The sequence below is a fragment of the Lycium barbarum genome, chromosome 11, assembly GCF_019175385.1.
Source record: "Lycium barbarum isolate Lr01 chromosome 11, ASM1917538v2, whole genome shotgun sequence".
Taxonomy (NCBI): domain Eukaryota; kingdom Viridiplantae; phylum Streptophyta; class Magnoliopsida; order Solanales; family Solanaceae; genus Lycium; species Lycium barbarum.
In genome coordinates this window covers 65,967,851-65,984,988 of record NC_083347.1, presented here as the reverse complement: position 1 = coordinate 65,984,988, position 17,138 = coordinate 65,967,851, and the positions used below count along the sequence as shown (strand labels likewise).

The 17,138-nt window shown below is 40.8% G+C and overlaps 1 non-coding gene across 1 annotated transcript; it reads left to right on the top strand.

The window, feature by feature from the left end:
* Positions 1-412: 412 nt before the first annotated feature.
* Positions 413-518, top strand: LOC132620605 (small nucleolar RNA R71). The gene has a single exon (XR_009575046.1). It is a non-coding gene; the product is annotated as a small nucleolar RNA R71 (small nucleolar RNA).
* The last annotated feature ends 16,620 nt before the right edge of the window (positions 519-17,138 follow it).

Genomic DNA, 17,138 nt, shown 5'->3' with positions numbered 1-17,138 from the left:
AACATAATTAGCATCTTCAAACTGTATAGGTGGCCCACCATGGAACGGACCATCTTGAGTATGGTACATCCCTTTTGGCAAAACTGTATCATCCTCACAAACATTTACTTTCTTGATATGGGATTCATCAAACTTCTTCGTTAGCAAGGAGATATTTGTTGCAAGTTCTGCCAATGTTTGCTGGGTGTCTTCATTCTCCTTTACAATATTCTGGATCATAGCACTACCATATGGTACCACATCAGCATTGTTTGAGAGCCAAACCTGATTATGAGTCGTCAGCTTGTTAAGTATGTTGGTCACTCGTCGAAAGGTTTTGTTCATGAAACAACCATTAGCTATATTATTAGCAACTGACTGTGTCACTGGATCTAGCCCTCAGTAGAACTTCTCCATTAATATGTGTTCCGGAAAACTATGATTCGGGCTCTTCTGCAAATACTCCTTGAATCTCTCCCAGGCTTCATATAGTTGTTCCCCCGGTCGCTGCTTGAATTCAAATATCTTGTCATGAATTTCAGCCTTCTTGCTAGGGGGTACCGTTTTGTGAGAAAATCAGTCACCATCTCTGCCCATGAAGTAATCGAATTTTGGGGCAGCTTCTCAAACCATGTTCTTGCCTCCCCGGTTAAGGAATATTTGAATAACCTCAACTGAATAGCATCTCGTGGAACGTTGTTCTGGATTTTATTAGCACACACATCCACAAAATTCTGCAAATGACGTTGAGGGTCGTTCTCGGTAGAGTTCCGAAAGTATCCCTCAAGCTTCAACAATTGGTATAGAGAGGAATCAATTTTCACGCTAGCAGCTGCAACTCGAGGCTGAGCAATAGCAGATGCATATTCCTCCTCTGTAACAAGATCAGCGAAAATATTCTCATCATCTGATTCATTCGCCTGATTGTTCAACCGATTCCCCTGGTTGCCAGCATGTTGGTTTTGCTGATTCTGATTCATGTTCACCTGGTTTACACAGAGTAGCAAACAAGGTGTGATGGAATAATAAAAAGACTTCAATATAGCAAACAATATTTAGTAATTTCAAAACCGTATTCCCCGGCAGCGACACCAAAATTTGATACGCTCAAATTACACCTATTAATGGTATAACGCGGACGTTGTCAAATATAGTAACCCAACAAGGTTGGGGTTGAATCCCACAGGTAATATGGTGTGAAAAGGTTACTAAAGTCGTAGGATGCTAAGCTTAGTTCTAATGTCTTAATCCGATGATTTTGGTAATAGTTGGTTTTTCTATAACTAATTGCTATCTATTTGCTTTGGTGGAAATTTATGGTAAAAGAAACTAAGGTTGTGTCCCCGCTAGATAGGGTGTATGATCATGGGTATTGATCTTGATATACTTCTAATGGATCATTATATGAATGCACTTAATCTCTATATGAATCTCTACTATTTCCCAATAAATAAAGATTATGTCTTTCTGTGATTTTCCCAAATATAAGAAAGTAACTATGAAGAACGATTAATCATGCCAAGTAAATTCTTCTTATTCCTAAGTGAATTTATTAAACAATGTTTAAAGCTTTGAGTCCTTGTTAGTTATTCTTACCAACCCTAATTATTTTCCCAAATAAATCAGGGTTTATGGCTTTAATCAATGTTTGCAACCATTAATTATGAATGAAGAATGAAGAATAAATAAACCCTAATAATTCATTATGTGTACATCAATCACAAACCCAATCACAAAACACCCATCATTGGGTTCACAACCCTAGTAAGGGAATTTAGCTACTCATGACAAAGAACAAGAAATAAGAAATTGAAGAATTCATAATTGCTTACTTTGGAAGAAAAGAGGAATTGATAATACTTGAATTGATGTTTGAACCTTCAAAAAACTAGAGAGTATTTAATGTTCTAAGCCAAAAGTCAAAATATAATAACTGATGATGATAAAAACCCTACAATGGACTATTTATAGGTTTCAAAAACGTAAAATTACAGAATTTGCACTTAAGTCCCAGGCGGTACTTATACGGTCCGTACAACTTTCCACGGACCGTACAAGATTTCTATGACCTTCTTCCAGTGTCAGCAGAGAGTAGTACAATCTGGCTTTCCACGGTCCGTGTAATGTTCTAGGGCTCGTAAAATCCTGCTCGTGAAGCATCTTCCAATATCGTCGCATCTACTTATACGGCCCGTACAATATTGGACGGTCCGTATAAGTGTCCATGGTTCAGCATCTATCCATTGTGACATTCTGTTACGTTGCCACCTTTTGTATGACCAGAAATACGATCCGTGCATCTTTCTACTGACCGTGAAACTCCAACTTCAGTGCAACTTTTCTGTAACTTCTACTCCTTGAACCCGAACTTCCCGGTTTACCTGAAACATGTCAAAAACACATCAAAACAGCACATACTTGCCTTCTTTTTAGGAATGAATGACCGTCTTTCTTCATAAGATCGTGCGATAGAACTATGATATAAGGATTTCTCTTTCCTTAACCGTGTATTATGTATTTCAGAAATGCCTGTAAATAGAAAAGCTACGGCAGCCTAAAAAGGCAAGACAGTCGCAGAAAAGCGGGCTGAAAGAATACCACCAACGGATATAGAGAAAGGTGAGTCCCAGAATGCGGCTCAATCTTAGTCCTCCCACTCGGTGCCTATTTCTAAGAAGCATGAGATAGCCTCGGCCCCAGCTCCAGCACCCCCAGCTCCTCCGCTAGATGCTTCAGGCCAAGATGTGAAAGAAGCCATTCATTTTATTCAGTTGGTTACCGCTCAGACTCAGCGGCAAGGTACAAGTCAAGGTGATAGGGCTGTTAGTGCAAGGGCCCGTGATTTTATTAGTTTGAACCCTCCGGAGTTTTTTGAGTTAAAGCCGAAAGAGGAACTTCAAAACTTTATTGATGGGATGTTGAGGACACTTCGGTTAATGCATGCTTCAGACATTGGATCGGTGGAGTTAGCATCCTATAGATTGCGGGATGTCGCGGTTCATTGGTACACGGTTTGGATGGCGTCACGAGGAGTCAATGCACCTCCCCCGGTATGGCAAGAATTTATGGATGCCTTCCTCCGACAATACCTGCCTCCAGCGGTTCGGCGGGCTAGAGCCGATAAATTCCTGAATATTAGGTAAGGAAGTATGAGTGCCTTAGAGTATAGTCTCTGCTTCAATTCTTTGGCTAGGTATGCTTCAACCATGGTAACGAATATGGGTGACCGAGTGCACCGATTTGTGAGAGGCCTAGGGCCACATTTAATGGATAGGTGCTTGACCGATTCCCTTCAGGGCAATATGGATATTTCATGCATTCAAGCCCATGCCCAGAATTTGGAGAAAAGCCAACAACAGCAGATAAGTGAGTGTGAGCATGACAGAGGGTATAACAAAAGGGCTAGATCTTCGGGTCCGATGAGTGAGTTTAGAGGAGGGCAAAGACAGCAGTTTTCTAGGCATTCAGGACATTCTATGACTAGTGCGCCTCGACGATTTACAGGCTAGAGATTTGATAAATCTACTTATTCCGGGCCGCGTCAGAGTTTCAGGGCTTCAGGTTCTCAGTTCAGGGGCGATTCGGGTCAGGCAAGGCCACCCATTCCACGATGTTCCCAGTGCGGGAAGTTACATTGGGGCTAGTTTTGGCTAGGTTCAGAGGTTTGCTATGCATGCGGTCGGCCAGGCCATATCATGCGTGATTGCCCCTCGATTGGTGGAAGGAGTAGAGTCCAGCCTTCAGGGTCGGCAGCTGGGTCTTCGCATCTGTACGCCCTATGGGGCCAGGTTCATATGCGCCAGTCAATCATGGTAGAGGCAGAGGGAGAGCCCCCAGTTCTAGTGGTCACTAGCACCGTATTTATGCTTTGGCGGGACGCCAGGATCTTGAGTCTTCCCCCAATGTCGTCATAGGTATGTTATTGGTATTCTCTCAAGATGTATATGCTTTGATAGATCCGGGCTCCACATTGTCATATGTTACTCCATATATTGCGGGTCGGTTTGGGGTCAAACCGGAGTCGATCAAACCTTTTGAGGTATCTACACCAGTTGGTGAACCGATAAAAGCTAGGCGAGTATATAGAAATTGTGTAGTTGTGATTTGTGACCATCGTACTATGGTTGATTTACATGAATTAAAAATGGTAGACTTTGATGTTATCATGGGAATGGATTGGATGTCAAGAGTTTTAGTAATGTTAAGTGAAAAGAAGGTAATTGTGGAAGTGTTAAGTTGATGAAAGGCAATGTAGTGATATAGTGTTATTTTAAGAGATGATTGGAAACGGGTTTACGTATATTTTGATATATATGTGTTGTCATTGTTGATGTGAGTATTGTAGTTGATGTGGGATCGAATGAGAAGTTGGAGAGTTGTTATCTTACAAAGTAAATTATTGTCTATGGTTCGTTGAGCTTTATACGTAATTGAGGATGGTTAGTAAGCGAAGTAAATAGCCTAATTAAGACCTATGTTATCTTAATTGTAGACTTGCAAGTTCGAGAGGTAGAAGTTGGACGATTGAGTATACTTCCAGGTATGTTAAGGTCATTCTTTTCTTCTTTGGCATGATCCTATGATATGATCCAACAAGCGACTAAGTGAGCTTCCATATTACTCTACTCTTAGAAGCATTAGAAGCACTTCAGCCTTTGATGTTCATGTATTCCATTTATGAGTAATCCTTCTATTCATGGGTCCAGTCTTATGTAGCCAGTTCTGTTCATACAGTTTTTTTATGCATTACATCCATTATATATTTATATATATTGACCCGTGACCAGAAGGCGTTATATACGTGAATATTATATATATATAAAGTATGAGGAGAGATATAGGCATTATATACGCATTACTACTATGATGATGATATTGATTATGGCCACAGAGGAGCCAATATGATATGACGATATGCCATAGATGCTTACAGGCGTTATATTCGCACATACATCAGGCGTTATATACGCACTCATATAGATGTACGACCATCATTGATAGGTATGAGCATGCATATTATGTGCCCACAGAGGCATTGTCAGTTACGCAGATTTAGGCAGATACTAGTTCATACAAGTATATGCAGTCAGTCATTTCAGTTTATGAGTTCAGATCTTATCCATGATTCTTATATATATATATGTTGTTCTGATGCTTTACATACTCGGTACATTATCCGTACTGACTCCCCGTTGCTTGGGGGGCTACGTTCATGCCCGCAGGTACAGGGAGACAGACAGGTGGTCCAGCTCAGTAGGACCTCTAGATCATGCAGTGGTCAGTACGCTCCATTTGATCCGGAGCTACAGTTAGTTTTGGTATGCCCCTTTTGAGATGTGTATGCATATGGGTATGACGGGGCCCTGTCCCATCCTTTCTACAACTTTTATTCTAGTAGAGGTCTGTAGATAGTTGTATGTAGTAGTCAAATGATGTAGCCTTGTCGGCTTCTATTCTTTTGTGTACAGTATATGTAGCAGCCTTGCTAGCTTGCACTGTTCTTCCGCATGTTGTGTATATATATATGCAGATTGTACAGAGTTCTGATGTTTCTCTCTTATGAGATCAGTTTATGCCATTTATGGGTTTTGGTGTTCAGTATGTTTCAGATACGTGTTTAGGGGTGTTTGGTCGCTAGAGGTCAGACTCCCGTCACGGTTCATCAGTTTGGGTCGTGACAGAAGTGGTATCAGAGCAGTTTCGTCCTAGGGTTGTCTACCGACTGTGTCTAGTAGAGTCTTGTTTATGGGCGTGTTGTGCACCACACTCATAAACACGAGGCTACGGGACATTTAGGATAATGTCATTCTTTCTCTCTTAGATTGTGCGATAGAGCCCTGTGTTAAGCATTCTCTTCTGATGAATTATTCTGATTTCAGCGATGCCCCGCAAGAAAGCTACAGCTACCTAGAAGGGCAAGAGAGCGACAGGTGAGGCCACTAGCCGTACTCGACAAGCCATGAGGGCCCAGGATGAGATTCAGAGTGAGGGGCCATCTAAGACATCGCATACCCCACCTCCAGCACCAGCCCCAGTGCCTCAGCCGGATGTAGAGGGTCAGGATGTACGGGATGACGTACGGCTGTTGACCAGATTAGTAGCTGCCCAGGCTCAGCGGCAGGGAGTTGGTGTCGACCAGGCAGACAGGGCCAGTAATTCGAGGGTTAAGACCTTCCTTGGGTTAGGTCCTCCTGAGTTTAATGTGGTAAAGCAAAATATGGACCCCCAGGATTTCATTGATGGTATGCAGAGGATCTTGAGGGTTATGCATGCGGATGAGGTTAAGTCAGTGGAGTTGGCTTCATATAAACTCCAGGATATTTTGATACAGTGGTATTAGGCGTGGGAGTTATCTAGGGGAGAAAATGCCCCTCTAGCTGTGTGGCGAGAGTTCTTAGATGCTTTTCTTCGCCATTACTTACCTCCAGAGGTCCAATAGGCCCGAGCAGATAGGTTCCTACGTATTGAGCAGGGTAGTATGAATGTGCAAGAGTATTGTGTACACTTCGATTCCTTGGCTGGATATCCCTCAGCCATGGTGGCTGAGATGGAGGATAGAGTTCATCGCTTTGTGGCCGGTTTAGGCCACACTTGATAGATGAGTGCATGACTGCTGCACTACAACCAGTCATGGACATCTCCCACATACAGGCGTATGCACAGAATTTAGAGGATCGTAAATGCCAGCGGAGGATAGAGCGTGAGCGTGACCGGAGCCGTGATAAGAGAGCTAGATCTTTTGAGATGGTTAGTGAGTTCAGGGGAGGACAGAGACAGCAGCATCCCAGGTATTCTTATCAGCCGGCAGGGAGTGCACCTCCGCAGTTTCCAGGTCCGAGGTTTGACCGGTCTTCTTATACCAGAGCGGGCCAGAGTTCTAGAGCGTCAGGCTCTCAGTACTGACCAGAGTCAGGCCAGATGAGGCCCCCTTTGCCGCGATGTACCCAGTGTGGCATGTTACATGCAGGTCAGTGTCGGCTGGGTTCAGATGTTTGCCATGCTTGTGGACAGCCAGGCTACATGATGAGGGAGTACCCGATGGGGGTTGGTTCAGGTATGGTTGTTACACCTCGGAAAATTTTCTGTTTATGCACAGTGAATAGACTGACGAAGGGCACGACGTATGCAATGTTTTGATAAGTAAGAAATAACATTTGATGATTCTAAATGAGATTTCAAAGACATTCGAAGTAAGAGAGGAAAGTTTGCCAAGAGGAGACAAGACATACGAGATGTATCGGAAAGGATTTACGAGTAACGAGTTAATGATGAATTAACGATGCTTTGGAGAAGAGTTATAATATCCCTTATATCATTAATGAAGTATTAAACAAGTGTTAAGAAGGTTGTATAGGGATTGGAGATCAAACGAAACGACGCGGACAACTTCGGAAAAAGTCGTGAGTTCCACGACCCCTTTCACGGACCGTATACTGGTCCGTGGAATACCCAGTAGAGATGATGGTCTTCTGGTGGTGATCCATGACCAGTTCCACGAACCGTACAATGTCCACGGACCGTGAAAGTGTCCGTGGAAGTCCCGACGAGTTGAAAAAGTTCTGGTTATATAACTGTGTTCCCACTTCATTAAATTCATTTCCCACATTCTTTCATCTCTCTCAAGACCTCTAGAAGGTTCCACAAACGTCATATACAGGAAATCAAAGGAAATTGATGATCAACTTCATCAAACCAACAAGAATCAAGAGCATGAAACCCATTAAAGTCATCTACGCCAAGAAATTTCAAAGGAAGTGAGTTAGGGTTTTTGGTGCAAGAAGAGTATTGCTACTCAAGGTTTGTTCCTACAATATCTAAGGTGCGTTTTATGATATTTTCATGATGTTTAGGATATTGAGAAGTAGAAACACTTGGATTGTTGAAGAATATAGAAAATGGGTCATAAATGTGGGAATAGTGCTATTGTTGAGTAGTAGTTTGGAATGAATCATGAATATGGATATGTTGTGATTGTAAGTAGATTATGAATGACATTTAGAACATGGTATGAGCATTATACGTGAAAGAACGTACTAGTACACTATGACTATGAATATGGATGAATTGAAGTGGAATTGTGAAATGAGGGTAATGTAGATGAATAAAGATTGTTGATTATGATATTATAAATGTTTGGGAGTTTATATACGATATGGGAAAGTTTGTAAAAAAAAAGGAAACGCTGCCCAATTTTCTCTAGCTCTAGTAGGCACGTTCATATAATAGATTAGCTAATGTGAATGCGAATTCTCTTGAAGGTGGAAACGTGAGCACTGAAGGAGAACAATCAAGCGATGGAAATTGTTAAACGAAAGAGGTATGTAAGGCTAGTCCTTTCCTTATAATGGTATGAATCCTCCTATCTCTCTATGATTTTCCTACATATTGGGAACTATGAATCTACGAGCTTAAAGAACTTCATATGAGATAAAGAAAAGTGATACGTTACGAACATGACAATACCGATGATGAATCTAAGTCTAGAAGTCATAAAGCTCATGATATGATATTCCTACGAAACTAATGATCCTTATATGATTCCTATGATAGTATTTTCCTTACCTCTCCATGACCTTCCTACCTTCCGGAAAACTAAGAGCCTATGTTCATGAATAGACATATGGGATAAGATAAGAGGTATGTTACGAATGCGATAATGATGATGATGAGTCTAAGTCTAAAGATTCTAAGGCCGATAATATTATGATTCTACAAGGCTAATGATCCATATTACGATCCATTGATGTTGTTCATTGACTACACTCACCTTGTATGCTAATTCCTTCAAGGTGAGGCATAATGCTTATGAATGCTCCATAATGGAAGCGGGGGCTCTCGACCTTATGTCACCCCGACATTGTTATAGATTATATATAAGCTCTAATCATGTCCTATGACCAATGTTCCGAAAAGTTATGAGTCTATGTTCATAGAGGATTCACATGAGATAAAGGTAAGAGATATGCTATAGATACGACGATGGTAACGATGAGCCTAAGTTAGAGATTATAAAGTCTATTATGCGATATTATTACGAAGTTCGTGCAATGAATACGATGCGATTCTCATAGATTGTCTTTAGATCCAAATTTATGCTCCATGAAAGGTTATGATAAGTTTATGAGACATATGTGATGATAATGATGACGATGTTGATAGTGATGATGATAATGATGACGATGTTGATAGTAATGATGATAATGATGACGACGATAATAGTGATGACGCTAAAGATATTTATGGGCTTTTATGTATGTATATATATGTGCTTATGTATGACTATTATGAAACCCCGAGCTTATAAGGCCGGGTAGAATATGTATATATTTATACAACCCTGAAGCCTTGGTAGGGCCAGGTAGATATAACCCTGAAGCCTTGGTAGGGCCAGGTTGATATAACCCTGAAGCCTTGGTAGGGCCAGGTAGATATAACCCTGAAGCCTTGGTAGGGCCAGGTAGATATAACCCTGAAGCCTTTGTAGGGCCAGGTAGATATAACCCTGAAGCCTTGGTAGGGCTAGGTAGATATAACCCTGAAGCCTTGGTAAGGCCAGGTAGATATAACCCTGAAGCCTTGGTAGGGCCAGGTAGATATAACCCTGAAGCCTTGGTTGGCCAGGTATGTATATGATATAAATATGTATATGCTATGATTATATATATGATAAATGTATGAAAAGCCCGGAAAACATGTAGGTGATATTATCGAGCCACTACGTGGCCGAATGCGAATAACGTTAATGTGTATGAGCAGATACGGTATTATGATATATGTATGATACGATGATGTATGCGCTATGATGATACATGTACTGTGATTATATATGATATAGGCATGAAAGGTATCCTCCCTTAAAAGTTACGCAGGTTATGTCTACATCTTATGTCCTATGATTTCTCTAATATGTTCATTTCATTCATGCCTTACATACTCAGTACAATATTCGTACTGACGTCCGTTTTCTTTGGATGTTGTGTTCATGCCCACAGGTAAGCAGAGAGGAGACCCAGATTTGTAGAAGTCGATAAGCGGAGTGTTGAAAGCACTCCATTATTCCGGAGGTGCCATTGAGTTACTATTTTATGTACATGTATGTTTGGGCACGACGACGGGGTCTTGTCCCGTCCATATGTCTAGTACTCTAGTAGAGGCTCGTAGATACGTATGTGTGGGTAGTATGGTCTCACGATTTTGATAAGTGTATATATGTATATATGTATGTGTGTATTATTTTGATAGCCGAAGGGCTTTTGTATATAAAGGTAATTATGTTTTTAAATGAAAAATGATTTTTCTATGATTTGAGTATGAATTTGATGAATGAGCGCTTAGCGAGTATGATAAGCAGCAGAATGAGCGGTGCTCGGTGGTCAGCCCCGGGTACTCGTCATGGCCCCTAGTCGGGTCGTGACAATGGTTTAGCCTATAGGGTTTGTGGCTGGCTCATCTTTTGCAGTGCACTCTTCAGGGCAAGTTTTTCAGACGCCAGCAGGGCGAGGTAGGGGGAGGAGTGGAGCATCCAGCTCGAGCGGTCCTCAGCACCGCGTGTATGCATTGGTTGGTAGACAGGACCGCGAGACGTTTCCCGATGTTGTTACAGGTATATTATCAGTTTCCTCCCGAGTTGATTAAACCTTTTGAAGTTTTTACGCCAGTTGGTGACCCGGTTATAGCTAGGCAGGTATAACGAGAGTGTGTTGTTATAGTTTTTGACCGCTATACCGTAGCAGATCTAATTTAGTTAGATATGATTGATTTTGATGTTATTATGGGCATGGACTGGTTGGCTTCTTGTTATGCTAATGTTGACTGTAGAGCGAGGATGGTTCGATTCCAGTTTCCAGGCGAGCCAATCCTAGAGTGGAAGGGCAATGCTTCTTCGTCTAGAGGTAGGTTTATTTCCTACCTTAAAGCAGAGAAAATGATTAGAAAAAGGTATATTTTTCACCTAGTTCGAGTTCAAGATGTGCAAGCGGAGTCGCAGACTCTTCAGTCTATTCATATGGTTAATGAATTTCCGAAAGTGTTTCCAAACGAGCTTCCAGGCATTCCCCCAGAGAGGGAGATTGATTTTACAATTGACCTATTGCCAGACACTCAGCCAATATCTATTCCTTCTTATAGGATGGCACCTGCGGAGTTGAAAGAATTGAAAGAGCAGTTGAAAGATTTGCTCGAGAAGGGCTTTATCAGGCCCAGTACATCACCGTGGGGAGCGCCGATGTTATTTGTAAGAAAGAAGGATGGCTCGTTGCGAATGTGTATTAATTATAGGCAATTGAATAGAGCGACTGTAAAGAATAAGAATTCGCTCCCCAGGATCGATGATTTATTCGATCAGTTGCAAGGCGCTAAATATTTCTCAAAGATAGACTTGAGATCAGGATATCACGAGGTCAGGGTCAAGGAAAAGGACATTCTGAAGACGGCATTCCGAACTAGGTATGGCCACTACGAGTTTCGTGTTATGTCATTCGAGCTGACTAACGCCCCAGCCGTATTCATGGATTTGATGAATCGCGTATTCAGGCCCTTCCTAGATTTATTTGTGGTTGAGTTCATAGATGATATTCTGGTTTATTCGCTGTTAGAGGCTGATCATGCAGAACATCTGCAGACAGTGCTTGGAATTCTTCGAGGTAAAGAGTGGTATGCCAAGTTTTCTAAGTGTGAGTTCTGATTGAACTTTGTGGCTTTTCTGGGTCACATTATTTCAAAGGAAAGTGTTGGACTGGATGCCTAGAAGATTGAGGCTGTGAAGAATTGGCCAAGGCCCACGAAACCAACGGAGATATGTAGTTTCTTGGGTTTGGCAGGTTATTATAGAAGGTTTGTAGAAGGATTTTCCTCTCTTTCAGCCCCATTGACCAAATTGACTCAGAAATCAGCTATGTTCCAATGGACAAATGCTTGTGAGCAGAGTTTTCAAACGCTGAAGGATAAGTTTACTTCAGCACTAGTTTTGACTCTTCCAGAAGGAGCATATGGCTATGTGGTATATTGTGATACTTCAGATGTTGGATTGAGTTGTGTGTTGATGCAATACGGTAAAGTTGTCGCTTATGCTTCTAGACAGTTAAAGAAGCCTGAGAAGAATTATCCAACCCATGATCTTGAGTTAGCGGCAGTAATTCGTGCCTTGAAGATATGTAGGCACTACTTATACGGTGTCCATGTTGATATATATACTGATCATAAGAGTCTCCAGTACATCTTTAAGCAGAAGGGCTTGAACTTGCGACAGAGGAGATGGTTGGAGAGGTTAAAAGACTATGATGTAGATATTCTATACCATCCCGAGAAGGCTAATGTGGTAGCCGATGCCCTCAGTGGTAAATCTATGGGTAGCTTGTCACATGTGTCGCCAGAAAGAAGAGGAATGGTTCGCGAGGTTCATCGATTAGCTAGCCTAAGAGTTCGATTGATAGATTCAAGTGATGCATGAGTTACTGTTCAGGACACAGCGGTATCATCCTTGGTAGTAGAGATAAAGGAGAGTCAGTATGAGGATTCTAGTTTAGTTCATTATCGAGATACAACACCTCAGAAAGAAAAGACACCCTTTGTGATTACAGGTGATGGAGTACTCCGGTATCGAGAAAATTATGTGTCCCTAACGTTGCAGGACTCCGTCGGCAGGTTATGGGAGAGGTACATTACTCCCGCTATTCTATTCATCCAGGTTCAACAAAGGTGTACCATGATCTCAAAGAAGTTTATTGGTGGGATGGTATGAAAAGAGATGTAGCAGAATTTGTCGCTCAGTGTCAAAATTGTCAGCAGGTCAAAATAAAGCACCAGAAGCCTGGAGGTCTATTGCGGGTGTCACGACCCAACCCCGTAGGCCGTGACTAGTGCCCGAATTGGACACTCATATTGCCTATTAACTGTAATCATTTATAACTAGCAGGTCATGAACTTATTTGTATAAAAAGGTAGGGTGTTATTTTAAAGCTGTCAAAATTTTGTATGTCGTAGGCACCTGTCTCCTGAGGAGTTACAATTTTTAAACGACAACATATATATTCCTACGCAAGCCGACAAGGCTGCTACGATATGCAACATACCAAACATACATATATATGCAAGCCGACAAGGCTGCCATTACAAATGGGTACACCCCAAACATAAGTCATAGTCATACAACGCAGTAACAATTACATACAGACCCACACAAATGTCCACAGACCTCTAAGAGTAACGACAATATCATATGACGGGACAGGGCCCCGCCGTACCCCGAGTAAACACTTATATATACCATAAAAGGAATTTATACCACAGGCTAGGCTCCGGAACAAAAGAGCAGTCCAAAATAGCTGAATAGGTACCCTAAGCTGACGGATCTCCAAAACGAGCGTCTGTACCTGCGGGCATGAACGCAGCCCCCCGAAGAAAGGGGGTCAGTACGGAATATGTACTGAGTATGTAAAGCATGAAATACAGTAATGGACTCATAAGGGGACAAAGTATGTATAGGACCCAATGCAACAAACAGAATTTCATAAAATTTGCCTTTGAACATATTTCATCTGTATCATTCTCATATCAATATCGTTATAGAGTTTTGTAATCAAAGCTGCATAATCATTCTGTATATAACATATATATAACGTGTCCCGGCCCTTTAATGAGGGACTCGGTAATTAAAATCATAGCATCATAAACATAAACATAGACGTGTCCCGGCCCTTTAATAAGGGACTCGGTAATAGGGAATATGCCCTCCTGGCCACCATCTCCATATCATCATGTCATCATATCATCACATCATCATATATATATATATATATATATATATATATATATATATATATATATATATATATAACGTGTCCTGGCCCTCTAGTGAGGGACTCGGTGATTAATATAGTAAATATGCGCACGAGAACGTGTCCTGGCCCGAGACTCAGTGAAGGATATAGCGGTAAGCACGAGCAGAATAATTAGCAACCACATATATGCAATTCATCTTTTGAGACTCAATGGACAAGCACTAACCAGCTCTAAAGTGTCAAGATAATATTCATATTCAATTCTTTTCAACTCTCGTTATAAGTTATAGCAAGGAACGTTTCAGCTTTCATGTACATGTATCAATTTCCATGATGTAGTTTTTGAAAGTCAAGTATGCTTCTGTTCATGCCATTCTTTTAAGAGTAGGAACTTCTATACATCATTCATTAGTCAATCATGTAGTAAGCTCGTGACAATAGCATTAAGGAAATATAGAATCATAAGTCATGCATGGAACTAGAGAATAGAATTTACCCCAAGGTTCATATCATTTCATACTTACGTCTAGGACATGCCAAAAGAAAGAAAGAATAGGCTTTACATACCTTTAGCGTTTAGTCGTAGTATAACTTGTACTTGCTGCCCAAAAACACTTATCCTATATCAAGATATCAAGAGCTACAATTAGTCTACAAGGGAATTCAATACGTATTTTGACGCTCACAATCCCTTTCTAACATTTAAACGACGTTTCGTTCGCATTCAAACCAAATAGCGCTACAAGCTAACATTGCTAATCGTTCTTTCATATATTAATCCAAACTTGTTTAAACATGACTTAGGGAACTTGGGCAGTCCATACATCATTCAAACCTGTCCCATACACACGGCTAAACAACACACATAACATTTCCATTCTCACTTAGCAATTTTCTAGTTTTAACTTACAACAACAACAACACGTTTAATGACATTACTTTCATGATTCTTGGAACTGTTTTAGCATCATTTCCATTCTTACAACAGCCCACAAATCATTCCAATTTCGACCTGAATCATTGCACTTCACTTTCACTAAACGTTCACAACAAGAATCAACACTCAACACATACAAATTCACTTCTAGCACTAAAGCAGTCCACTGTTTTGGACTGCTTGTATGCTTCAACATAATTCGTTTCTTTAACACCTCAATTCACATATTCAACATGCATACAATACACCACAATGTCCATAACAACAACAATCAAAACTTGGCGCAAAACAGTCCATAATCTCCCCTAAAACAGTCCCCTTACACGGCTTCAACACCATTCCAACAACTTCATGATTTTCATCCATTTATCCATATTAAAACACATTCAATCCACTTCCAATACATGTACAAGAAGATTAAACATGATTCCATTAAATCCTACAACTCACGGCTCATTTAAATTTTAAGAAAAACAGTCCAATACCAACATACAACATCATAAACCAACTTCTAAAATCTTTGTTCATTTACGTATGTTGACACATATTCAATTCATCAACAATACAAGCAAAATGAAATCAACCATGAATTCACCACTACTCACGGCTCACCCCCTACTTCAACTACAACAACAATCCAACAACCTTCATGAACTATACATTCAAATCATCATGCAACACGAGAACAATAAACATTCTTACCTTACAACTTGTTCTTCACTTTGGCCGAATCTTCAACCCTATTGAGGTGCTACACCTCCTTGTTTATTTTCCACAACTACTACACGTTCTTGTACAATAGATGAGGAGTAAAATTGGTGAAGAAACTGATTTTTTTTTATCAACTTGGAGAACCAAGTTCTGGCCGTGAGCTTCAAGGGCATGGATGGCATGTTTATGGTTTCTCCTTCACTTGAAACTTAATGGTGAATGTGTAGAACACTTTAGGGGTTTAATGGTGAGAAGGAAATGGAAGAGCTGGCCGTTTTTGGTGGTGGAACAGCCATGGAAACCGTGGCTTTCTCTTTCTAGGGCTTGAGATGAGAGCTTCTCTCTCTTGCTCAATTTGTGGGATTGGGAAATGAATTGTGCATGCAACTTTGGTCAACAAAGTTGGACATTTTGCTCCCCAAGGGGGTCTTACACGTCCCCCAACTCAAGCATGGGCAAAAATCAGATTTGTTATGTGCTAGTGGACCCCACACGGCCACTAGTGCAAAATTTGTGAATATTTAAGTCTTAATACTCAGCCCAACTTGCATCGTCCATATCTCCTTACCCCGATATCATTTTAACGAGCGGTTTGTTGCATTGAAAACTAGACTCGATGAAATTCATTTTAGGCTTTTGAAACATCTTAAAACTTCTCATATACTAGGAGATATGCCTCCTGCAATATAGGCTAAAATCGGGTCCGAGATTTTACTGAAATTGTTCCGATTCATTTCGTTTAACTTCTTATCCTCTTCCAACCTCATGTAACCTCTTATACATACATATACACACTTATATACATCAATAAAAATCCATATACACGTCTCGAAGGGTCCGGAGAATCACAATAACCTTAAACATAACTAGAGAACTCACAAAGCTTCGACGAAACTCCAATTGCAAAAGTATATTCATATCTTTTGTCCATCTTCTATATCATTACTAATAATCTCAAATACTTTAAAAGGTCACTCGCATTACCTCATATACATACTCATAGCGCGATTTCAAATCCTTTAGGTAACCGTGTCACCTTGGGATACTTAAGGAAACCATATATATAACGATATTCTTACTAACTCGATTAACTTTCCTTGAACCTTCTTAACTCATTCTTTCTTGTTTTAGTACAAGTAGCACAGATTATTATGGAGTGTAACAGCAGGCTATGGAGATTCCGTCATGGAAGTGGGAGGTAATTAATATGGATTTCGTTACAGGTTTACCCCGTACTCTGCGGAAGTATGATTCCATATGGGTTGTAGTTGATAGGCTTACAAAGTCAGCCTATTTTTTGCCTGTCAGAACTACTTATGCAGCCGAGGATTATGGAAAGCTTTACCTTAACGAGATTTTATCGCTTCATGGTGTTCCTTCAGCCATTATTTCTGATAGGGATGCACAATTCACAGCCAAATTCTGGTAGTCTTTTCAGCAAGGGTTGGGGACTCAGGTGAGCCTTAGTACTGCATTTCACCCCCAGACAGATGGACAAGCGAAGTTTACTATACAAACCCTTGGGGATATGCTTAGAGCTTGTGTACTTGAATTTCAAGGCAGTTGGGATAATCATTTGCTCGTATCGAGTTTGCATATAACAACAGTTACCATTCCAGTATTCAGATGGCTCCTTATGATGCCTTATATGGGTGGAGATGCAGATCACCCATAGAGTGGTTCGATGTCGGGGAGAATCAGTTACTAGGCCCAGACTTAATTCAACAAGCAGT